Source organism: Anastrepha obliqua, chromosome 4 (assembly GCF_027943255.1).
Source record: "Anastrepha obliqua isolate idAnaObli1 chromosome 4, idAnaObli1_1.0, whole genome shotgun sequence".
NCBI lineage: Eukaryota > Metazoa > Arthropoda > Insecta > Diptera > Tephritidae > Anastrepha > Anastrepha obliqua.
The window spans coordinates 116540355-116552582 of NC_072895.1; positions in this window are offsets into that span (position 1 = coordinate 116540355).

Consider the following 12228-nt stretch of genomic DNA (forward strand, 5'->3'; position numbering starts at 1 on the left):
TACATTAGAAACGTGTAGAAAAGTGAGATTGAAAAGGACGCACCAATAAGAAGTCTCCAAACCAAAATTTAAATTGTGCTCAATGACGCTCAGTAAATTCTTTCGTCAAATATTTTTTTAATATTTCTATTACCTTCAACATTACACACAAGCGAGAAAAGGAACCACTGCCCTTAAAATAAATAAAGTAAATAAAAATTAGCATATTACTCATTCTTAGCTCAAGCAAAGTTTTTATTATTCATAAAAGTAGGATTGTCAACCAACCGAAAGTTGCATTTTCGAATTGGAGTCCGCAAATGCGAACTAATAAAAAGAACACTTCACTCAAACTCAGATAAGGTGCTCGAAACAATCCGATTAGATAAACGGCAAAAACCACCGCAATCATAGAACAGGTGAACTGAAATGTAGACTAAAAGTAAGTAAATGAAACAACAACAAACAACAGAACTAGCAATAAACTTACCATGTCATATCAAACATATCGCAATGTTGCTTTTAAGAGGTGATAAACTAAGCAAAACTTTGAGAGAGCGAATTAGTTAGTACAACAGCTAAAGTGAAACGCGAAGCTACATTTGTCGGACTGCAGCGATTTTAATTATAGTAAATCTGCAAAAAATTAAGCAAGTTTCAAGCTATACATTTAACTGAATTTCGTGAAAATGCCTCCACACCAACATGGACATGGACATGGTCATGGTGGACCACCGCACATGGGACCACCACACATGGGACCGCCACACATGGGACCTCCACACATGGGGCCGCCACATATGGGCCCACCTCATATGGGACCCCCACATCATCATGGCCCAGAACCGTGCCTTTGTTGCTGCCCTCGCGTCATTTGCTGTACTATACTCTAATCTACTGCAGTCGTTGTGGTTTTAGTTTGTAGCTACTTGTGTTTTTAAAATTAAGTATTTAAGAGAAATTTTTATAATAAAAATAAAATAAGTGCTGTTAAAAAACTAAGCTTATTTTATTTTCGCAAAATACCAATGCCACTAAAAGTTTCGAAATTCAACGAAAAGCACCTTTTGCCAAAAAGTGCTACTGTGGATTAAAGAGACTACTGCACAGCCAATTGAGACGCTATGTCGCACCGGGTATGATAGGAATTGAGAAGAAGACACCCAATTCCCCTCTGGATGCACCAACAACTCCCCTCATTAGACTCTCGTTGTCTTCGTACTGTTTAACAGCGTTGAAGCAATCGCTGAATCACCGAAGAGTGATGAAAAAAGTGTGCTTCAATCTAATCAGAGTGCGAATTATGAGTGCCTTGCATCTCTAACATTCGATGACATTGCAATTTATCGAGCACAAATGCCGAACCAAAATTCTTATATAGGGTTATTCAATAGGTGCGCTTCAACTTTTTTCCGATAGGGAGGGCGAACGACGCAATATTTTTTATTTTTCGCTTGTCATTTGTAAACTTCATTAGTATACATTTCATCATGGAACGCTACACACTTGAGCAACGATTGCAAATCGTGCAAATTTTTTATGAAAATAATCGTTCTGTTGCTGCTACTTTAAGAGCATTACGGCCATTTTACGGTCCATTTAACAAGCCGTCCCTTTTTGGGGTTATGTGAAGTCATTAGTACAGTAACAAGCCGGCGACGATTTGTGAGCTCAGAGCCAATATTGAACGCGAAATTGCTGGAATTTCCGCCGATTTATGCAAAAGAGTGGTCGAAAATTGGGTTCAACGATTGGACTTCGTAAAACGTGCACGCGGTGGTCATGCAAAAGAAATCGAATTTCATACTTAAATGTATATGTTCAAACTCGATAATAAAAAAAAAATTAGTTAAAAAAGTCAAACCGTTTGTGTTTTATTCAAAAAAGTTCAAAAGTTGAAGCGCTCTTACTGAAAAACCCTATATTATTATTTTTTCCTCCCTTTACTCCTATTGGAGCATTGGCGTTTGCCGGGCGGAGTTGCTTGCCTCACATTGAAGGCATTCTCAGGTCGCGCATCAGGGAATGCTCTGCAGATATACGGGGTAGGTAAGAAATAAAATATCACTCGCGGACCAAAACAAGCACACACCGGCTTGGAGATGCGGATACACATCCTATCACCAAGTTAGGGTAGGCGGGCCAAGCAATTTTACTATCTAAAGTACCTTTTGCTAACGAATCTTCAATCAAACCAAAATTGGAAACGTGGAATGGCATGAATACAATAAAATTTGTTAAATTGTTAGATAATTATTTTCACTTTGATTTAAGAATTCTACTTCGTTCTCATTTACCAGTTTCTCCAAATAAACGCACATGAACTCATTGCATTGGCCCCTGAAATATGCGACAGCGCACGAACGGAATGCAAAGTTTTGACAAGTGGGGACTATTTCTCGAAATATTAGCACCACTTAATTGTAGGACTCAATCAACAAAAATATATATTTGCATATCTACTTACATACTATAAAATTATTCAACTTTTACACAAAAAAAAAAAAAATTAAATAAAAACAAAACCACTTGAGGTACTCAAACAAATTACATGAAAATCACTTGACTATTAAATGCGGATAATCCAGCAAAAGTAAATCTCAACGCGACTGCAGAAAATTCGCATAAATTTTGGACACAAAAACACACACCTCGAAATGGCAGTCACGGCAGAGGTACTTCTAATGCGAAAGGAAATGGATTGGATCGCGTTGTGGCGCCTGTGTTTGCTTACGTGTATGTGTTGGTTAAAATGGGGTTTTTGTGAGTATACAGCAACAATTTTAAATGACTGGCTTACACGCAAACATGTCAACTGATTCTCAACTCAACGCGGCCATAAATTTAAGAAGTAGAAATAAGAAATTTTAAAAGTAAAAAAATTTGCATTTTTTTGCCTTGCTACTTAAGGCAAAGGAGGTACTTTTGCTGGTTACAGGAATGGTAGGTAAAGGACGTACTTTTTAGGATTACTCACGTGGTGGTGAAGTGATTATTTGGCAAAGTATGAATGGCAACAAGAAAAGTGATTAAGACAATTTGACGCTAAAGCAAATAATTCTGGTGATTCTGAAATTTACGATGGTTTGGAATTTGAATTATTAATTTGTGTAACTACTGAAAAATGTCTATACTAAAGGGTGGTTAAATTTCACGGGCCGATGTTGAATGTGAACCACACCTAAACGTAAACGACACCGTTGGACTTCTTTCAAATTGGGGTTATTTGAAAGAAAAGGTGTACGTCGATAAGCCAGCAACAGTTCAAGAGCTAAAGGATGAGATAATTCGGCACATTAACGGCATAAAACATCAATTATGCCTCAGCGGCACCGAAAAGTTAGACCATCGGATGGAGGTGTGCCGCGGCGGCCATTTGGCGGATATTTTGTTTTATACGTAATTGAGCCATACCAATATTTTCATAACAAAGAGAAATGACAATAATTTCTTAACAAAATTGTATTTTATTCAAAACCAGCACCGGCCCTTGGAACTTAACCACCCTTTACATTTTTAAGAGGGTATAAAATGCTCTTCTGTTATAAAAAATTAATGTGGAAAATATGCAGAAGATTTTTCGAAAATTAAAAACTTAAAGTAATTCTTGGATGTTAAAAAAGCAACAAAATATCAACTGAGTTACCTAGATGAAAAAAAGTTTGAAAAACACTGAAGAATAGCATTTCTAGCTGTATTTGGGCGTCATGACGCAAACAGTTTTTTCTCACAACCATTTGACTGGCACAAACTCCCGTGAAAGGTACTTAGGCTAAGCCTTTCAATCAATTTGTGACATTAGTCTTGATAATGTCCTGTAAATCGAAAGAACCTACTGCGTTGGTTGCCTCTAATGAATGCGTAATTTAACTATGAAAAAACTATTAACTACAGAAAACAGCCGGTTTTTTTTACTTGTCGGAACAACTAGCCTGTACAGCACTCAGACAACATTAAGTCCATTGTACTGCATTTGGTTCCCTTTTTTAATTGTCTTTAAATCTACCCGACCTCCGAAGAAATCTGAGTTGTACTTGTGGTGCCAAGGAGGCCGAGTGGGCGCTTCTTAACACATCAGCGCCAAAGACCTCCAGCCTGATTCGAGCGAAGGCCGGACAGACGCACAGAAAGTGGTCCACCGTCTCATCCTCCTCTCCACATACTGGGCAGAGTGCACTGTCTGAGATGCCTACCTTTTCCATGTGCTTCGCCCACAGAAAGTAGCTTGTCATCAATCCCACCAGCTGCCTACGTCCCCTTCTGCTTAATGACCGGAGGATCTGCGACAGTCGGTCGCACATGATAGCTAACAGTAACAGCATCAGTTTTGTGCATCTGCAGCCTATCTCAGCCTGCCAAGCTCGCTTGTGGGTTGAAGTAACCCGTTTGCTAACCGTGGCTTTGATGGCTGCAAAAGGGAGTAGCGGAATGGGCTCCGGGCCAAAGAGGTCATGAGCGCAGCTTTGCTGTCGCCACAGACACAAACAGATCTGCCTTTTCACCTGTTTTCCACAACAAAGTTCATTGTTTCATGAATAGCACACACCTCCGCTTGAAACACAGATGCGTAGATTCCAAGAGCAAAGTGTAGCTTTGTCTCGCTGGATTCCACGTAGACACCAGAGCAGGAACCGTACTCGGTGCTGGAGCCACCCGTAAAAATGACGGAAACTGTGTTTTCTCGGCTCATTTTCAGAGTTGGACCACAGCTGAGCCTCTGACAGAAAACACACAAAAGCTTGCCATTGGGGTCTGAGAAGCTACCGATGCTTGGAAAAAATTATGTTATTTACTGCGGGCAGTCGTGATCGAACCTAGTACCTACTGCCATTATGTCATATACAAATATACAGTGCTATGGACGGTCTCATTTTTTATCATCGAATAATCTTATCAGTTTTGCAGACCGCCTGGCTATGCCATGACTTATATACATACATATATAAAGGGTGATTTTTTAAGAGCTATAGGAAAGTTTTTCAAAAAACCACAGGTAAAATTCAGAAAAATGCATGAAATTTTTATTTAAATCGATAGTACAGTCCATATAATTTAATGTTCGAAGATTATTTCATGCAAATGTTGACCGCGACTGCGCTTCAAATGGTCCATCCGCTTAGTCCAATTTTGGTATACTTTTTCCAATGTTTCGGCTCTTTTTCCAAATATTTATCCCAATTGACAGGTCAAGAACGTCAAATAAAATGTTCATCGAATTCGGCTCTCAACAAGTCCATTGTTACGCGTGCTGTGTGGCACCGTCTTGGTGAAACCACATGTCATGCAAGTCAAGCTCTTGCATTTTGGGCAAAAAAAAGTTGGATATCATTTCACGGTGGCGCTCACCATTCACAGTTACGTTACGATTCGCAGCATCTTTGAAGAAGTACGGCCCAATGATACCTCCAGCCCATAAAGCGGACCAAGCTGTGACCTTGTAACCTTTTCTGGATACATTGGTAGCTCTTGCAATTCTTCTGGCTGATCTTCACTCCAAAATCGACAATTCTGCTTATTTACGTAAACATTGACCAAAAAATGAGCTTCGTCGCTGAACACAATTTTTCGATTTAAACTTTCTTAACAGAACACGCATTTTTATAATAAAATTCAATGATTTGCATGCATTGTTCGTTTGTAAGACGATTCTTGGTTAAATTAAAGACCAAACTGAAGATGTTTGACAGTGAAACAAAACACGAAACGTGCGTCAGCTGTTTAAACCAATTGTTTAAAAAGATAATAGCTAAAAAATCACCCTTTATATACTTATATATAATTGACTCCATATGTAGGGTGAAAAAACCCATTCTGCCCTACCGCATGGGCATCGCTTTAATGAATCATATACAGTCAAAGTCAAAAGAAAGTGTACACCACATAAGGATAAGTTCTTACTATTGGTTTATTTATTTTGTAATTTCAATTATTATTTTTTTTTAAATATAGCTCGTACTACAACGAGAACTATATAAAGCAAAATTTCGAACTTTGTACAAGATTTTTTGAAATTCGGTTAATTTTCATCAAAATTTCAAATTTTTCACACAGAATTTTTGAAAAGATTTGAGCATGCAATTTGATAGCTCTCTACATAGCATAGTAAAGTGCAAGCTTCAACTAATTCAAAAATCACAGAAGAACGATGAAAAAGAGTTTCCCTCAATCTAATCAGAGTGAGAATTAGTGCCTTGCATCTGTAACATTCCATGACATCTATGGCATTGCTATTTATCGATCATTGATGCCCCACTAGAGTTAGAAGTACGATTTTTTGAGAATTTGTTTCGTTCGCCGTCCCTTGCATTTTCTCCATTTAACGCCTACTACACATTTTTTTATATGGAAGAAAACACCAAACACCGTCAGCAGAAAAAATTGTCAAAAATCAACGCGAAACTCGAAACTTGCACTTTTTTATACTAAAATTTAATGGGCTATAAAATTGCGTACCTGAACTCTTTTCCAAAATTCTGATTAAAAAGTTTGAAACATTGATAAAAACTCGCCGAATTTTTATAAAGTTTCAAGGGCTGGTGTTAATTTTGAACAAAATATATTTTTTTTAGGAAGTTATTGTCATTTCTCTTTATTATGATAATATTCGTATGGCTCAAGTACATAAGGAACAAAGTATTAGCCAAATGGCCAAAAACTTGACGTTTAGGTGTGGTTCACATTCAACATCGGCCCTTGAAATTTAACCAATTTTTTTTTATAAACAAATAATTAAAATTACAAAAATATATAAATAAATATTTAAAACTTATCAATATGTGGTGTACACTGTCCTTTGACGTTCACTGTATACTAAAAAAAATTAGTTATCGCCAAAAATATTATGACTACTCATTAAAAATTCAGAATAAACCCATATATTTATTATTATAAGGATGGCCCACCAAACTTTTTTTTCTTTATGCTACTCCTCCAATTTATTCTATGGGCAAAAGAATTAGTGATCTTTATTTTTATTTCTTTTTGATTTCATTTTTACCCAACGCTTGGGTGCCTGGCCATTGTGACATTGAAGATAACTGCAGAGCCGATAAATTAGCGGAACTCGGCAGCAAATTGATCGATGAGACCCTTGATGACTCTTGCAAACATGTAAGCTGCTTATATTTGAGAAAATTGTAAGAGCAACGAATGAAAGATGAATGAAACCACATGCAGAATCGGCCGACAACTATGGCAGACTCTTAAAGCTTAACGCACAGAATTTCTACTAGGACAAGATAATCGGCAGGCACGCCCAGAGGATGGTTAGGCAAATACCTGACATCTGCAGAAGTTGTCTAGATGAGGAAGAGGAAAAGACCATCTGGTACCTTTTGTGCCACTGTCCTGCCCTATCCACACGCAGATTTACTATTTTAGGTAGACAATCCTTTAATGAATTGGAAGATCTTAGTTCTGCAGAAATCAGAGATATTCTAAAATTTTTGAAAAGCTTGCACTGGTTTTAGGAGAGATAGGGAGAAGTTCGAAACGCGGCACCACAATGGACAATAAGCCTGAGTGTGTCCCATAATGGACAACCGGTTCAACCTTACCTAACCTACCCAAAGCTTTGAAATTTACTACTGAATTCCCTTGGGGCAAATGCGTTTGTCCGTTAATATTGTAAAAAATTCAATTTCCTATTTAATTTCCCTTCACAGACAGCGCAGAAATGAAACTTAATGTTTATTTACAAAAAAATTTAGTCTTTTTTTAAATTATCCGGAAACGCCCTAAAAAATGAAAAAAATGTTAATAATTCTACAAAAAATATTTAACTTGTATTTTGGGGTTTTTCCTTTGGTATTATTTTTTGAAAATTTTTGAAGCGAAATTTATGTCGATCAGTACAAATTTTATACCAAATTTACGGAAAAGTGAAATTTTTTCCAGGGAATTCAAAGATAGGTTTCAAAGCGTTGGCGGTAAGTGAAACTAACAAATATACAAAAAACAGCCCAAAACAACGAAAGAAAAAACCCATTTATATAACCCATTATTTGGCCATGGAACTAATTTTGGGGGCCGCATCAAGAAAAACAAATTTTTTTTAATAATATAAATTTTAATTTACCAATTTTTTTTAGCTTTGTTAATGTTGCCATCCTAGGTACATACATATCTCCTAGTGTATAAATTTTCAACAGGAATTTAAATTAAAATTCCTCATTGAGAGGCAGTAAGCTTTAATACGTTTGGGAGACACTGCACAGATAAGCCATTAATAATTGCATTTATCACAAAAGTATTTTTTATTTATTTATTTGAAAGAGCAACAACTAATGGATAATTATTGAAGCACTAGCTACCAGGGCCTTCGGCTTATTGCTTAGTACTGACGCTTGTAAGGCGTGTAGGCCGAGCTTTTGTTTCAATTAGTGGCGCTGCATATGTTACCACAATCAATGGTCCCTTCAGTTCTATGCCGCATTCTACTTTTATTCAAAGCTCACTGCAAGACAGAAATATACTCGAAAGCTTACCACTAACAGTCAATTCACAAAAGCCACTAGAAGCAATTTTTTGCTGTTTAGTGCTTGCAATGCTGATCGAACCTAGCACCTATTGGCTGTAGTTCACACACAAATACGCTAAATTGTGACGACCGCATTTTATGCCGCACAAAAATCGTTATACGTTGTGCCTTATCAGCCTTCTCGGCAGGCCTGCAGCCTGCGCCTTATAAATATATTGAACTATATTGTTTTTCTTTAGAAAACCCAAACTGTGAATAAGTACTTGAATGTATTGACTTTATTAATCATACATGAGAAAAAAGCAGATAAAATACCGACGAAAATTGTATGACTTTATGTTATTGAATAAATACCGAAAATAATAAATTATAGCAAAAATTTAGCGATAAGAATTCCATATATATCTAAGTATGGAAAATTTCAACAACAGTTTCGCTTTTAACGTTCATTCACGAGCGCTGTGACGGCAACTATTTAAGTAAATAAACTGAAATCGAAATTAGTAAATTAGAAAGGTATCCTGCTTTGTAAGAATGTCTCCACCACCACCACCACATCACGAGCCACCACACCAAGGCCCACCACATCATGGACCTCCACACCAAGGTCCTCCACATCATGGACCACCGCATGAGGGACCTTCGCATCATGGACCACCACATCAAGGACCTCCACACCATCATTAATAAAAGCTATTCAATATGAACTAGACACTAACTAGTGAATATGAGTGCGAAATTGGAACTGTGAAAGAATTTTTTACTTTACTTTTATTATAAAATTAATTTGTTTAATGAGCAAAAATAACCAAAGACTCTGTTGTTCTTATTTGAAATAATGTAGAGATTACAGAAAATGTTTTAGTCGTGATTTGTGTAAGCTTGATTGAAATTAAATCTTGAGTTAGTAAAAGGATATAAAAAACTGCACAAACATTAAAACTGTGTTTGCCATAAATCTAAGCGAATAGTCGCCGCCACTTCGACACTGCTTTAGATATTTTCTGCCTACGAGTAGATTGAATGTGGATTAAAAATATTGTATGGCAGTGCATACGTGTAAGGTAGCAGCATACGCCGAAGACAGGGTGCTAATGCTATCGCCATCGTTTCCCTCAGCCATGGCTGAGATTTTGGATTTGGGCTATATTCTGTCGCTCGGCTACCAGTTGCAGCCTCAGAGTAAACTCTGGCAAAATGGAGCTGGTGCTATTTACCAGAATATATAAACCTCCACACTTAGGAGTTTAAACAACTAAGATCTTCCGCTTTCATCGGAATTTAGGTATTTTGGAGTGATACTTGACTCCAAACTCCATTAATCGCTGCACATTGAAAATGGGTTAAAGAAGGCCTGTATAGCTGCAAATCTATATTGGGTCGCTCTTCGGAGGGGCTATAATATCAACAAAATGTGGAGGGTGCAATGGATTGCACGTATTGGCATCACTGGAGCATGTAGAACTTGCCTCAGTGCTGCCCTTAATGTCGTTTTGCACTTATTCTTCATCGACTTTTACGTTATTTCCATCGCTCCACAAAGCGCGATCAGGTTAAAGAAGGTTGGCCTCTGGAGGCAATCTCTCAAGGGACATGGTAGCATTTTTCTGTAGTTAACACCGTATTTCTCTGAGCCTCGGACAGATCTCTCTATCCGCAAACTGAAATTGAGCACCGTTGAGCACTTTCTCTGTAAATCTCCGGATTTGGCAGTTAGCCGATTACGATGATTGGGGGCTCTCTTCTTCGAAGGTCTAGGACAGTGCGCCTACGTAAATTCCATCAGTCTTCTCCATTACATCAAAAGCTCTGACTGACTCGAGATATATGAATCGTGGAGGTACCTTAATGGTATCAAAACGTCGCTTTAGTGCTACTTAGGGAGTGCCAGGCTGATACTTCAACCATTTGACCCAGCTACCTTCCTAAATACGAATAAACTGCAGAATAAATATAAAATTTTTTTCAAATTTAAAACATAGTAATAAAAAAATTAAAATCAAGTTCCTAGACAACAAGTTCTCAGACTTTTTCCATAATTCTTTCCCTTTTCCAACGCTTGTGTTAAAACAAAAAATAATTGCTTCCAACCATTAAACTACACAAAGTGGAAAGTTTTCAATGAAAGACGCTCAGGAAATCAGAAATACTAAACAAAAGGGGTAAATAATAAGAAAAACTCAAAACAAAACAAGTCGTTACGGCAGTCAATGGAAGTACAAACTGCAACAGGAAAAAAGAAAGAGAAAGTTTGGGGTACTGCGTACTCGTATACTAAGCGAGGTAGTTGTTGGAAATGTTGCGAGGAAAAGCGATCGATTTGGCATTGGCAATTTCAATTAGCGCAGCGCTTTTGTGTGACAGTTTAAGTGGGTTACGATGATTTTTTATACCGCATACCGCATACATTTAGAAAAAGCACTCGAAATACCTGTGTGGAGATGCTTTCTAAATCAAGATACGAGGTCTGATAAATCATTTTCAAGAAATAAATATATAAGCATATGCAAGTACACATTTTGAGCATCTATTTATTTTAAAAAACTTTATTGTTTTTTATAAAAAATATCATCATCAGCATTGGTGGCGTGACGGTCCAGGTTGAACCTTAGCCTCCCTTAAAAATATATTGTAATTAATCCTATTACAAAGACCATACATAAGTTTCAAAAGCTTGTCAAGATTTATATGATACAATTTGACAAATTACCATCAAAATCTCAGAACTAAAAAAAAAAATGTCTTGCGCAGCTTGGTGTGCTTTCGCTTCATAGCAAAAATGTCTAACAAAGTCCAAGAAAAAATTATCAAAAATCAGCGAGAAGATTTCACTTTATTATTATAATAAAACTTAATGAGCTACGAAAGTACATAACCAATTTTGTTTTCGTTTTTTGTGAGTTTTAGGAGTACTTTTATAAACCTTGTAAAAAGTTTGAATCCTGAAAACTTTTGCTATAGAATTAAATGCATTTTCGTAAAAAAAAATAATTTAAATAAAAAAATTTATGAAGAATTAGAAATTGAAAATATTTCTGGGAAATGATTTTCTTTTAATTTAAAGTTAACTATTTACTCTTGAACAACGCTTAAGAGAAGAAATTTATTTATTATTTAAGTCCCAACATATTCGCATATTTACGTATAAATAGTTGCGTAAATTTTTATGTTATTTTCTCTATTTAAAAAAAACTTTATTGGAAATATTAAAAAAAATGTTTCTTTATTAGAAAATTTTTTTATTAAAAATATTTTTTTTATTAGAAACATTTATTTTTTATAAATTAGAAAATTTTTCCTTAGAAATATTTTTTATTAGAATTTATTTAATAATTTTTGTTATATTCAAAATAATATTTTTTATTAGAGTCATTTTTTATTAGAAATATTTTTTTAAATATTTTTTTTATTAGAAATAAAGGATTTTCCAATAAGAGGTGTTATTTTTGAATAGATTGCGCTATCGAGAGATGAGTAATGATTTTTTATGGCCAGAATTGGATGATATTGATCTGGACAACGTTTATTTTCAACAAGGCTGCGCTACGAGTCACACAAGCAACAAAACCATTGATATTTTACGGGAAAAGTTCCCGACCGTGTTATCTCTCGAAGAGGTGATCACAATTGACCACCGAGATCTTGTGATTTAACACCTTGTAACATTTTTCTTTGGGGCCACGTGAAAGAGATGATCTACGCCAACAGCTCAGGATCGATTCAAGATTTCAAAGATGGAGTTCATGAGGCTATCGAGGACATAGGGCAGC